The sequence below is a fragment of the Phascolarctos cinereus genome, unplaced genomic scaffold (genome assembly GCF_003287225.1).
Source record: "Phascolarctos cinereus isolate Bilbo 61053 unplaced genomic scaffold, phaCin_HiC Scaffold_2;HRSCAF=192, whole genome shotgun sequence".
In the NCBI taxonomy this organism is placed as follows: domain Eukaryota; kingdom Metazoa; phylum Chordata; class Mammalia; order Diprotodontia; family Phascolarctidae; genus Phascolarctos; species Phascolarctos cinereus.
In genome coordinates, this window is record NW_027555625.1 from 309,723,961 (window position 1) to 309,738,479 (window position 14,519).

Here is a 14,519-nt window from a genome sequence, read left to right on the forward strand (position 1 = left end):
AGGTTTCTATTGGCCTCACTTCTGTGAGTCTGCCCTACAAATGTTGTGCTTGGGTTGAGTAAGATAGCTGGCTATGCCCACAGCAGCATGGGCCAAAGTGGTTGGCACCACAAATGTACCCCCAAGGAAAGGCCAAGGATTTCAGGACTCCTGCGAGGTGTTGTTTTTTTTTTTTTCTGATGTGCTAGTATTCTCTTTTGTTGGCTGTCATTCTTATTCTCCTTAAGTTCCCCTTTTCAGGAGAGCATGCTGGGAGATAGAATTCGTATTCTTTTTTTTTTTCATTAGAAGCTGTGATGACACTTCTTTTTGATTATAACAGCCCCAAGGGCAAGCACCAGTGACTCCTCAGGGTGCTCTGTATTCCAACACAAGTAATTTAAAATCAGCACATATTTCTTAAGCACCTACTATATACAAGGTCCTGCATTAGGAACTGGATGAGAAAATAGTATGTAAAATATGGTTCTCAACTTCAAGTCCTCCACAATCTAATAGAGAAGAGGAGGGCATTACAGTACATAAAGAATTACTATGATTCCAGAGAAAATATGGTGTACAAGGGTCATATTCTTGTTCTACGTATCTGCCTGCTTCCTGCCTCTGTCTTACTATGTCAAAGGGCAAACATTTGGTAGGATCCCTGGATCTAATAGGATTATAGGGTAGTTCAGCCAAGGTTGGTGCGATTATTTGCCCAAGATCACACAGTAAATAGAGGGCAGATAAGTTGCACAGTGGACAGGGTCTAGAGTCAGGAAGGATCATCTTCCTGAGTTCAAATCTGTCCTCAGATACTTACTAGCTATGTAACCCTGTTTGCCTCAAACTCAGTTCCCTTGATATCAAATTTCTTTAATTCTGCCATGCTTTCTCACATTTTGAAGGTTTTATTGTGCCTAGTTTTCAAGCTTTCTACCAGAAAATCAAAGTTGGAAGGTAAAAGTGGATGAACTCCACCAATCATTCAATCAATAAACACACAGGAGATAGCATGTATGCATATATGGATATACAAAATGTGTGTATAATATATACACAAAAATAAATGCAGAGGGAGGGGCATGAGCAACTGAACAGGGTCACCAAAAAAGCCTTTTATAAAAGATGGAGTTTGAAGCAAACTTTTAAAGAAATCAGGGAATCAAAAACCTGGAGGTAAGAAGACAATACATCCCAAGGGAACATCCTTTTTAAAAAGCATAGATGGGCAAGCACATGGTTTTCTAAAATTGTTTGTCCATAACCAGCTTGTTGGGTGGACCTGAAGATGTTGTACTAATTCCAAAAAGATTTTACAGTTCCTCTGATTGTTACCTAAGTAGTCCCAAATCCTACTGCCTATCAAGAGTATGAGGCCAAGAGACCATAAGTGTACATCTACCTGCACAACATATATTTACTGGTATCAAGCCCCACTTTCATTGTCCCTTGGACATTGGCATTTGTGAAAGTCAGAGGAAGCTAGGATTTAGTATGGGAAAGGACCTTAGATATCAACTAGTCTACCCCTTTTCTTTTTATAGTTTAGGAAACTGGGACCCAGAGATGTGATTTTTCCAAGGTTACATAGAAAATAAGTAAATAAGAGAAAAACCAGGATCTAAAGCCTACTTTTCTAACTTGAAATTGAGTATTCTTTCCATTATACTACCGTGCATCTGCTACTCAAGTCAATTGGTTTTGGAATGTGGAAGCCACTTATGTTAAAAAAAATTTGCAATTCATAGTCTGATTTCTCTTAAGTCAGTGTCATATAGATTTTTCCTTATTTTCATAGTGAGCAGGTGGTAGGGTGAAAAATAACAGACTTCAAGTTCAATAGACTTGAGTTCTACTCTGTACTCTTAGAAACAACTCATATGGTGCAGTGGATACATCACTGGCCTGGAGTCAGAAAAACCTGTTCACATGTGGCCTCAGACACTAGCTGTATGACCCTTCAGCAAGTCACTTAAACTCTGCCTCAGTTTCCTCAACTGTAAAAAAGAGGATAATAATAGCACTACGAGGTTGTTGTGAAAATCAAGTGATATTTGTAAATGCATTTAACACAGTGCCTGAGACATAGTAGATACCATATAAATGCTTATTCCCTTCCTTCTGCCATGTAGGCACTGTGTAATGATGGACAGCTCTCTGGGCCCCAGTTTTCTCTCTGTAAAACAGGAATTATCATCCTTGCCTTATTTATATTACGGTGTGAGAAAGAGAGTCAGATGAGAGAATGACTGTGAAAGCCCTTTGGAGAGCTGAAATTGTTCTCTAGTGTTAAAATGATCATTCTATGTTGATAATAATCACCAAGATGCCCCAGTAGAACTACAGGCGCTCTGAAGTCTGTTTGTGCGAACACTACCCCTTGAAAAAGTTGTGGGGAACCCAGAAGGCAGTGACAGCCTCTTCTGATTATCATTGTGTCCTGTAATAAGTGGGAGGAGCCTCCTGGAAGTATATTTTTAGAATCACAGAGCAGTGGCGAGTCAACCTCAATGCCCCATTACGGAATCAGAGCCACAAGGTGGAAAACACTGTAAATACTCAACAGAGTCCTAGCAGAGCTAGGAAAATCTTCCAACTGTCCCAAGCATCCATGCCCTTAGTTATCGGAGCATGCTCCCTACAACTCCATTGGCATTGGGATTTCTCTTAAAGTTGTGGAACTTGGGGCATCTAGGTACATAGTGGATAGAGCACTGGCCCTGAAGTCAGGAGGACCCGAGTTCAAATCCGGCCTGAGACACTTATTAGCTATATAACCCTTGGTAAGTCACTTAACCCTGATTGCCTCAAAAAATTAAAAAAAAAAAGTTGTAGAACTCTAGAGTTTGATGGGAGGTCATCTAGTCTAACGCCATCACTTTATGGAGGAGGAAACTGAGATGCGGAGAAGGGGAATTACTTGTTTATTTTTATGCAATTTATAAATGATAGAGGTAGGGTTTGAACCCCGCTCTTGTGACTCGATCAGTCAAGGGAATAAGTATTCATTAAGTACCTACTACATGCCAGACAGTGTTCTGTGTGCTGGGGAAGCAAAGACAAAAGCAATACAATCCCTGTCTCCATGCATCTTACATTCTAAGAGAGAAGACCACATGCACAATGTAGATATATGAAAGATAATTACAATTCTGACACTCATTTCTACTGTACCACATGGCCTCTATGTGGTACAATCTTTTCATTTAAGTAAAAGTTCCTTCTACAACATCCCACAAGTTAGTCAACCTCTGCTATAATACCTCCCTAGTAAAGAAACTTATTACTTCATTAGAAAGCCTATCTCCTTGTTGGGAAGTTCTTCTTCCTACTGATTGAGCAGAAATCTGCTTCCTCATACTTAGATTATATAAAGTATTTTTATGTGCCAGGCACCATGCACTCCTTGTTGATTATGTCTTATGCTCTTGCTGGCTGTACACCTATCAATGTATACATAATTTGGGGTTACAGGTTGGTAGTAACCACATGGCCAGGGAAACAATAGTTGTCTTCTTCAGTGTTCCTGTCTTTGTTGTCTCCTGTTCCATTTCCATGTCTGTGTGGCTGCTGCCTTCTAGATTATCACTATCCACTTTTAGGGATTTACTCTTTATTGAGGCCTCTCTTTGTCCTACTAATGCCTTCCATTTTTAGATTATCTTCATATACTTTGTATATATCTTGTATATACCTAGATATTAATTTACACATATCTCCCATTATAGTGTGAGCTTCTTAAGAGAAGACAGCATTTTACCACCTTCTTTGTATCCCTAGCACTTAACATAGTGTCTCACACATAGCAAGCAGTCAACAAATTTTTGTTGATTGAGTGTTGATGGAATTATTAGTAATAAGGAGATGATTGTCTCAATCCTACTTGATCTTAAACCTGCATCCCTGTATCCCAGGTTACCTAGGAAGTCCTTCCATCACTTCCTCATTCACCTATGGAAGGTGAATCTTTGGTAAGACCTTTACTCCATCCTCTATACCCTAGACTAAGTGGATGTCCAGAGAAGTTGGGGAAGGGGTGCCTTCCCTGAAAGCCATCTACGTAGAGGCCCCTTCCAAGGAAAGAGGCCAACCTGCTGTCCTTATTGAGCAAGAAGCTGGAAGCAGAGACAGAGCTGTTGTGACGCAGGCAGAGCAAGGGGAGCCCCAGCAAAGCCCTGAGCACTCTGGGCCTCCAGCCCCAGCTGTTATTCCAACACTTCTTTTTGTTGGGTTTGCTGGATACGGGCTGTACAGCCAAGTTTATTTCAGAACAGCAGTGATTCACTGTAAATTGCAGGAGTTTCTCTTGCCCCCTGGACTACTTCTCCTCCTCCTTTCCCTTCTCCATCTTCTTCTTCCTTTCTTTCTTTCTTGTCGTACTTGTCTTTCTCTTCCTCCTCCTCATCCTTCTCCACTTCTTCCTCTTTTTCCTCCTCCTCTTTCTTGCTTTTGAATTACCTTAAGCAAACACCATCATCTTCCAAGTGAGAAAGAAGCCTGGGCCCCTTTGCCAGATGCAGGCTTAACGACAGGGCACAGACACAGCCCCATTAAAGCCAGGCAGCGTCTTACGGGAATCATTCCTGGCCCTGTCTTGAAAAACAAATATAGCACGTTGGTTTTCTTTGGCTGCATCCTGGGGTGGGGGTGGAGCTGGGGGAATGGGGGGATCACTCGAGGACGCAGGTCTGCTGTGCTGCTTGCTCTACACGAGCAGAAAAATAGCCCCAGAGAGCAGGGGAAATGGCCCATTGCTGTTTACGAGTTGGGGATGCCTCCGGCAGATGCTGAAAATGGGCTTGGACTCCACTTGCCTTGTGCTGTTGAGGATGGCAGAAGGAGGAGTGGGGGAGATGGATTTGGTCTTAGTCTAGACTGTCTTGAGCAGTGTGGCAGCCTGCAGGAAGACTGTCAGCCCTGAATCAGGATTTAAAAGCATTCTTTTTCCCTCGACCACTTTTGGATTGCCAATGCTCATTTACTTTTTAAAGCTGGTTTCACCACCCAGAGCCTCTCACAGATGCCCAAATAGAATGGACACTGGAACAGACCCAGTGATCCACACATACATACCTCTGTATATTAGTCCTGCTATGCTCTTCGGTTCCCAGGCTCTCAGCTAGATCAAGGGCAGGTCCTAGGGAAGGGAGAAAAAGAGATCCTCTTTGTAAAATGCTTCGCATCTTGTGGGTGAAGGGTACCACATGAATATAATAGGCATGGCATAAATAAAACATAAAGGAAATCCATATGCTTTGGATTCACATGCACACAAAGGTACTCGCAGGACTGTTGGGCATTATGCAGCCAAGTTCAGGGTATCCCCATGTTTGTGAACAAATTCAGACCTGTATCTATCAACATACTCCTGAATGAGCCTGGGATAGTGAAAAACAAGCAAACAAAAACAAAAAAATGAAACACTGACTACAGGAATGAACAAAGTTGAATTTTATTCTTACTAGATTGTGCTAGGACCTAATCACTTGGCCTCTGTAATCCTTTTTCTTCATATATAAAATGAACAAAATGTTACCTAACTCCAGGAGATACCATATCAAATGAAATAACAGATTTGAACGTATTATAAAGACTACTTAGTCTGATAGAAATATGAGGAACTTATGGGTTTGAGTTTGACCTCCATCCATTAGTAGTTGTGTGGCTCTGAATAAGTCAGTTCATTTCTCTCATCTTTATTTTCTTCATCCACAAAATGAGTTTAATGTTACCTGGCCTGCCTACCAATGGCTTTGAAAATATTCGAGGACCACATATTCCTAAAGAAATGTAAGGGGTTGACTTGGGTTCAAATTCAGCCTCCAACCATTAATAACTGCAAACAAATAAGTCATTTTCATCTCTCTAGGCCTCAGTTTCTTCATCTGCAACATGGGCATAATGATATCAGTGCTATCAATCTCATAGAGCTGTTGTAGGTTAAGGACCATGTAGACCTTAAAACATGGGGTCTGAGTCTACATAATATTCCAGATTCAGGGCTTAGGTTATAACATAATTTTACACTTCCTCTCATCCCTGACTACTGTCACATATTGCTACTGCCATTAGCACATTTGGTTTGGATGCTAAGCTGAAAAGTCTAGGATATGTCACACTACTAAGATCTTCTAAGGTAGGGATCTGTAAGTATGCTACTTCATTGGCACTCAGTCATGCTGATTAGTTTAGTTATCAAAGTCCTGCAGCTCATGATTTCTTTGATTTACCTTCCAAATTAACCTTCCTGGTGTTTCTGGGCCTCTCTTTCCTCATCTATCATGTCAGGAATTTGTCTGTGATGTGCCATTCAGCTCTGACGTTCTATGATTGTTCAGGTTTTAAGTTAAGGCCTCACCTCATCCATGATTTTTTTTCTTGGATTTGGCATGGTACTATGGAAAGAGATGGCTTCAGAGTCAAAGAATCTGGATTAAAATTCTCCTTCAAAGGTTTGCTGCCTTTGTAACCTTTGGCATATCACCGAATCTCTCTGGGCTTCAGTGTCCCCATCTGTAAAATGAGATGCCATCCCTTCTTGGTTTAGGTATATGATACCATGATTCTTTTCTAATAGTCACAGCCACTGCTGGGTCCAAGCGCCTGGGATATTTTCCTTTCTCACCTCTTCACTCAAAGAACTTCTCTTTTTTGGACTCATATACTTAGTCACTGGACCAGGTTCAGCTGATGGGTGAATCTGGCCTCTAATGAGAAGTGTTAGACTCTCTTTTCTCACACTCTTTGGCTTGCTAAACCCTCACCCTGATGCCTCGGGTGAAATTGCTTAAGGCTTAGGTTTTGCCTTAAGTTTAGATCTCCCCAAAAGGGGAGAATAAAAAAGAATTCAATATAATGTATGAATCAGGTTTGGGTAGCTATTTGTTACCTATGCACAAAAAGAAATGATAAAACACTGAACACTCACAAGGGTACATTGGGGAGAAACAGAAACATATTCAAACAAGTCAGTAATAACTTCTATTATACACTCTTGGGAAGTTAATACTTAAACTCCTTCTAAATATAAGACATTTTGTGGGATTGCTGCATAGATATTTGACATTTTACCTGAGTTCTGCAAGCTAGATGGTGCAGGGGATTGAGCACTTGGCCTGGGGCCAGGAATACCTGAATTCAAATCTGGCCTCCTACACTTATTAGCCATGGCAGACCCGGGACAAGTCACTTAACTTTTGTTTGCCTCAGTTTCCTCTACTGTAAATAGGGACAATAATATGATCTATGTTGCAGAGTTGTTGTGAGGATCAAATGAGATAATATTTTTTAAAGCATTTGGCAAAGTGCCTTGCACAAAGTAGGAGATATATAAGTATTTATTCCCTCCTTTCTTTCATAGTAGAGGTCTTTTAGCATACTGGGCCAGGATTTAAGCTCATCCTTTAGTTAGTAGTCATCTGCTCTAAGTGCATTGAAATATTTTGCCAGGGACACCTTTGCTGCCAATCAGCTTTGATCAAAAGATCAAGGACCACAAAGACTCTTCAGCTGACAAGGTGGCCTCCCAACCTGGACATAGCCACCTTAGAATCTATATCCATCCATCCAATGACAGGAAAGAAGAAACACAGAAAAGTCAGCCCCAAACCCAGGATCAGGCTAACTTAGGCAGGGTATGAGCTTTATGTACCATGTGCTCAGCAATTTGCCTTTTCTGCTGAGGTGGTAATAAAAGATTGTTCCTCCCTTTCCCTCATGGGAGTGCTAATTGCTATGCTGAGAGCCTAAGAAAGAAGACAGCCAGGGTTGGAGTCACTGCCTTCTTTTAAAGTTCCACTGGGTAGAACTCAGGAAGCAGGAAGCTATTCCTGCTCGGTGACCAAAAAGGGGATTGCTTTATCATCTTAAAGTACAATCATCTTTCAACTTTGATTCACACACATGGGCAAACAAAAGCAACCAAGGGATTTGCCATCTTCTGTGCACCCAAGTGCTGAGCTAGCACATGTGGTCAGCCCATTGTGAAAGGTAGATTTACCGTAAACCCTCTGTAATACTCTGATGCCTCCTCCTGGGGTGGAGATGAGTCTGGGTTCTTCAAGGCTATGGTCAAGAGAAGCAAACTCTGGTCGTGTAGAGGCATTAGGGGGAAGATGACAGCTGCTAGACCACAGCGGGTGTGGATTGGTGAGTAGCTGCACAGCGAGGTGCTTCTCAAGAAGGACATCATCAAGTCTCTGCAGGACAACAGCTCAGATTTGTTTCTTGCAGAATATAAATTACTAGGAAACATAAAAATTGTGGCCATGACAGCAAGCAAGGATCATTTAGTCACAGCCTACCACCACTTTTTTGAAAGTAAGTGTTTCAAAGGTACTAAGAGTGTTGCCAAAGTGACAGAGCAGGGGAACAGGGTGAAGCTTGATGAAAAGAAATCCAAGGAAGTCAAGCCACAAGAGACTTTGGATGAAGGTCCACCAAAATATACGAAATCTATTCTTAAGAGGGGAGATAAAACTAACTTTCCCCCAAAATGAGATATTGTTCAGTGCTGGTACACAGGAACATTACAGAATGGAACTGTTTTTGGTATTAATATTCAAACTAGTGCAAAGAAAAAGAATGCTAAACCTCTAAGTTTTAAAGTTGGAGTGGGTGAAGTTATCAGAAGATGGGATGAAGCACCCTTAACAATGAATAAAGGACAAAAGGCTTGCCTGGAGACTGAACCTGGGTGGGCTTATGGCAATAAAGGACAGCCTGATACAAAAATTCCACCAAATGCAAAGCTTAATTTTTAAGTGGAATTACTGGACATTGATTGAAGTGATAAATGTTTCACTGACTGAACTTCAGGAGCTACTTCTACAATCCTGTGGCCTTGTCTATATTTGAAGAACAACTGACCTTATTCTTGGGGCTGGGGAAAACAGATTATTCATTTTGAGAATAAATCCCTCAAGTTAGGTGTGTATAGTTGAGGCTATTTGTACAAGTTTGGTTGGGGTTGAGTTTTCTATTAATTAATAGCCATGTGGTAAATATAAAATTCTGAATACAAATATATTAACACCAAAAAAAATTTAAAAAAAGAGAAGCAAGCTCTTTCAGGTACCACCAAGATGAAAAGGTTTCAAGTGCAGGGGGGGCAAGAGGGCCGTGTCTTTGTGGGCTCACTCTTTCCCCATCTGTGCTCAAGCTGGAAGAGAGTGCCTCAGGGTGTGGCTACTACAACTTCTACTCAGGGCTCTAGGGGTAAATCGATGTGATTATTTCTCTTATTCCTCTTGGTCCTGAGCCCCACTGGTGGGCTTTTTATTAACAAATCAGCCAGCTGATTCAACCCTTGATAAAAGTATTTATTCAAAAGGCAAAAGCAAATAACATTCCCATAATACCCCATAAACCATTCTCCCACCAATGTACACCAGCCAAAGAGTCAATGGTAGTGAGGCATGTGTATAGGGAACACAGGTGGTTAGATCAATTAAAAACTCCCAGATTGTGGAGTTTCAGGTCCTTTGTCTTTCTTGGGGACCGTTCATAGAGAAGTGTGGGATCAGTGTTGGACAAGTGGTGTCACTTCTCATCTCGGCTGTCTAGAGCTGCACTAGGCTAGGTCTTCACAGGGCATGGCTTCTCAGCAGGGTGGATTTATCTCCTGGAGTCTTTTGGCTGGGCTGCTGTGATGCAGCTTTGCAAACAGGCTAGGCTTGCTCCTCCACCATAGCTTTATTCCCTGGCTGTTGCTGTTGCTGGGTCATTTCAATGGTGTCCAACTCTCCATGACGCTATTTGGGGTTTTCTTGGCAGAGATAATGGAGTGGTTTACCATTTACTTCTACAGCTCATTTTACAGATGAGGAAACTGAGGCAAACAGGGTTAAATGACTTGCTCAGAGTCACACAGCTGGTGTCTGGAGTCAGATTTGCATCTGGATTTTCCTCACTCCAGATGCAGTGCACTATCCACTGTGCCGCCTAGCTGCCCTCATTCCCTGTGTGTTACACTTTTTCAGAAGGACAGAGGGTCATAGCCTAGAATGGTAGAAGCCTCTCCAGTTCTGCTTCCTCACCTGGACTCTAAGGTTCTTCTTCTCCACCTCCCAAGCAGCAGGTGACAGTGCAAAGATCTATGTTCTCTTCTCTTCTTATCTACCTCCCAGGCAGCAACTGCCAAAGCAACGTATACCTTCTTTTCCACATAGTTCTAAGGTCTTTTCTTTGACCCACAACACTTCCTGGTTTTGAGTTGTGTCCTCAATGAGAAATCTCACTCTGGTTTATTGAAAGAAACCAAATCCTCATCGCTACTAACTTATAAAGAGGCAGTGTCCTTTGTGCAATAGTTACAAACAATTCTGGGGATAAGGGTTTAACATTCTCCCGTAACAATGTGCAAATGAATAGCAGGGAAACAAGGTGCTGAGGCCTGCCTTTCCTCTTGGATCGACTGTGTCGCTATGGTTTACTTTTATATTATAGTAATATTCCTTGATATTCATATACCATGAGTTGTTTAGTTCCTCCCAAATTGATAAAAATCTTTGTTAATTGTTACTTGCTACAACAATAACCACACAGCTATCTGTGCCTTCCTCCAGTGTTTACTACCTATGTGACCTTTGGCAAATCACAAAATTTCTCTAGGCCTTAGTTTCTTGATCTGTATCTATGTTGTCTGTCTGTCTATCTATCTGTCTACCCACACACGTACAGAAAGAGAGAGAGAAAAAGAGATGTATGTACGTATGTATGTATGAATGAATGTATGTATGTAAGCATACACAAATACAAGGAATTTGAAGTCTTTGGCATCTGAGGACCCTTCTGTTTCTAAAATGTGTGGTTCTACAAGCCTATGATTTTAGTATATATGAGACCTTTATGCCTCTGATCTCTCTGGGCATGTGTACCCAGAAATAGTGTCTCTGGGTCGAAGAATATGCACATTTTAGTCATTTTTTGGTATCATTCTAAATTACTTTCTAGGGTGATTGGACCAATTCATGTTTCTAAGGCAACGGTACACCAGCATGTGTATCCTGTAGGAATTTCATCACTGACCATTTCCATTCTTTGTCATCTCTGTCAGTGTGCTTGGTCTGAGTTAAACTTCAAAGTTATCTTAGTAGTGTCCATTTGTGATAGATGTGGTATGGAATTGTCTTTTTTTGTGGTTGTTAAACACAGGCCTGATCATATCATTACTCTACTCAATGAACTCTTTAGACTTCCCTATTCTCATCCTTTGGCCACTTATCTGGAGGGAATGGTCCTCTGATACATATATTTATTCTCTTTATGTCTTAGATATCACACTCCTAACAAATATTTGATGCTATGATTTGTTTTTCCTTAGTCAAAGGTTTCTCTTTTTATCCTAGCTGCACTGATTTTGTTCATGCAAAAGCTTTTGTGTTTCATGTAATCAAAATACTCTATTTTGTTTTTTGTAATAGTCTCTTACCCCATGTTTGGTTTAGAATTCTTCTGTTAGTATATATTCATTTGCATCAACATGGTCACATGAATGGTTAGTGGTATAACTTTGCAGATTGCCAGTCTCAGCTCTGCAAATAATAGACTATGACTCTGGGCCAATTACTTCTTTTTGGGCCTCAAATTATAGTCTCTTCTGTAGAATAAATGCACTGAATTATTTTATCTCTGCTGTCTCTTCCATCTTTGACATTCTTGGTTTTTAGGTCCTTTGCTACCCTAAAGTTCTGCGTACTACTAGAGAAATTTTGAGATTTTCATGACTTTCCTTAAGATAACAGGAAGAAACATCAATGTCACAAAACTAGATTTGAAAATCAATTTCTTATTTGGAATCTAAGGATGAAATGATTGTGAAAAGATCTAATTTTCATTCTCCAACTGTTTCCAGGCTATACCTTATGAATTGTTAAAGCATCCCCAGATGTTTCAAAATAATAGTTAAAGATTATGTTAATATCCTTGGTCCCAGTCACAGCTGTGAAAAATCAAGCTTGGAGCCTCACAGAACCCCTGTCTTAGTGAGACTGCTTGATTGCCATTGCCTGAGCTTTCTACTAACACTTGCTACAGGTGGAAACCCAGCTGCCACCTCCAGCAGGAGAGGGGTGGCTCAATGCTGAGGGGCTCCCTGTGCCAGGCTTGGAGTCTTTGGCCCCACACTGGCACAGCTGTGTCCTTGGCTAAACGCAGAGCCAAAAATAGCTAACACTGTCCAAGAACATCATCCAGTAAAGGCTGAAGAAAACACTGTGGAGAGACTGGAAAGGAATGTGGCTCATCAGTCCTCTCCAGTGCAGAGGGGTGAGCAGGTGTGGGTCTGGGGGCTGGTGTGAAGGTGGGAAATAAATTGATAATAGAACAGGAGACTATAGGGCTTTGCATCTAAAATTGAAAAGAAGGTTGAAAAGGTTATCAAAGGAAATGTCACATGGAAGAATTCACGACCTATTCCAGAATACAGAGATTTTTTTTTTTTGTAATAGAAGAGGATCTTTTGGAAGGGAGACATCAGCTGCTGTTAATAGTCCTAATAAGGGTACCAACCTCTCTTCAACTCTGCAGTTGCTCGTATGTAGCATTCAAAAGCAAGAAAATCTAGAAATCCTGGGCTTTGGGTAGTTCCACTGTGCTGCAATTTCAGAACCTCATGAGCAACAAAGCATGAGAGGAAGACAATCAGAGGAGACCTTTCTTCATTGTTGAGTAGTATGGTTCTGGAGTCAGGTTTTCTCTGGGTGGTTTTCCCTGTGTTTCTTTGTCCCTGGAGAAACCTTTTGTTTCAAGCTGAGTTCTTGTTCTTTTAGATATGCTTGTGTTGGGTATGATACAACCTTGGCGGGGAGGGGAGAAGAATTAAAAAAAGATAGACAGTGAGAGGTCATGGGACCCTTATCGTCCACACCCTCCTGCCTCCCTCTGAGGTAACATATGGTTTATAAGAGCACATTGATTTTGCATCTCTAGGACAAAAAAAAATATCTCTTGGATTTTTTTCTCTCTCTGTCATGGTTTCCTATAATGGCTCTGGAAAATAATGATTTTGTTGTTCCTTCAGTCTCAAGACCTAGTGACTGGCACACAGCTTGATTCAAGGTTTTATTTTTTAGGCTGTAATGAAATGATTCATTGGAGTTGACACTGGAGCCTCCAGGGTATTATTCTTTAAAACAATAGTGATACTTATTTCCATTTCCATGTTGGTACCAGCTCCTGACCTCTATTCTTATCCATCTCCATGTGTACCTTTAATATGGTTTTCTCTTTGCAGTTTTGCATGGCTGACTGTTAGGTCCCAGCTATGAACCCCTGACAGCATCTCTGTGACATCACAGTGAGCATTGTAGCCAAAGGCTTTGTCAGCAGGTCCCAGCAGTAGCTGAGAAGCTTCTATCAGCTCCAAATCCACTTGAGAGGAAAACAAAATTCCATCATAATGTTGACCAGCTGTGGATAAAGAAGATTTTTCACAGAAGGGAACTGGAGAGGGATAGAAACTCAGAGAACATTACCTTACCCAAACATAAAATCATAAATTTAGAGCTCTAAATCAACTCTTAAAAGGGACCTTGGAGGCCATCGTGTCCAATCCCATCACTCTACAGATAAGGAAACTGAGATACAGAGGTCTTTTGCGCTCACATACTTTGTAAGAGTCTGAAGCTAAATTTGAACTCAATTCTTCCAGTTTTTGATCCACATCCAACATTCTACCCACTGCACCACCTGGCTGCCTAAAGTTAATAAGAGTTTTGCAATAAAAATACTTCAACAGATTTTGACACTTCAGATACAGATGTTTCTAGGTGATATGGGATTTTAAAAAGAGGTTACCCTGCCTAGTCTACCTCACCTTTCTTAAACCCAGACAAATTTTCCTGTTTCCAAAATATACCACCTCCTATGATCAACTAAAGCTAGTCCAGTAAACCTGCATCTGTGGGGAACCCCCAGAAATAGAGGACCTTTCACATTTCCCTTTCATCTGCCCTATACATATAGAAATGAGCCAGAAGTTACTTGGGATAATTTTAACTAGTATTTACTTTAGAACATTATTGGGAAAGGTCAGTCACTTACTGTCCGACCTGGAAACATACGTGTTTTCTTAGAGCCTCTCTATTTACATTGACCACTTGGAAAAATCAGTGGAGTTATTCTAGACACTTCTGCTAATGGAACACAGTGATTCATTGACCTGGTGACTCCTTTTATGAAATCAGCTCTAAAATTTTGCCTGTTTTTGTACTCACAAACCTTGACTCTGTCATATTTTTTATAACTTATTGTAATGATTCTATAGCATCTACTCTTTGTTCTTCAATTCTTACATCAGCCTTTAGCCAAAAGCAATGAATTTCTGTGGTAGCCTGACCCAAACTAACCTGTCCAGATGTGGAAGGAAAAGCATATAGGAATAAAGGGTTTTTTAGATACTTCTTCCTGAACAGTCCCACAATAAGAACGACCAAAAATCTTAGAATTAAATTTTATAAAATGAAACTCATAGGAACTAGGTTTGGAGGTTCATTTTGAATTCCACCCACATCATTCATCCTTATTAGCCTAATCTA

The 14,519-nt window shown here is 40.9% G+C and overlaps 1 protein-coding gene and 1 pseudogene across 1 annotated transcript in view; both read left to right on the plus strand.

Moving 5' to 3' along the window:
* The window catches only part of ASTN2 (astrotactin 2), a 1,115,013-nt gene that overhangs the window by 939,980 nt on the left and 160,514 nt on the right, over positions 1 to 14,519 (plus strand).
* On the plus strand, positions 8,097 to 8,768 carry LOC110211360 (peptidyl-prolyl cis-trans isomerase FKBP3 pseudogene; annotated as a pseudogene).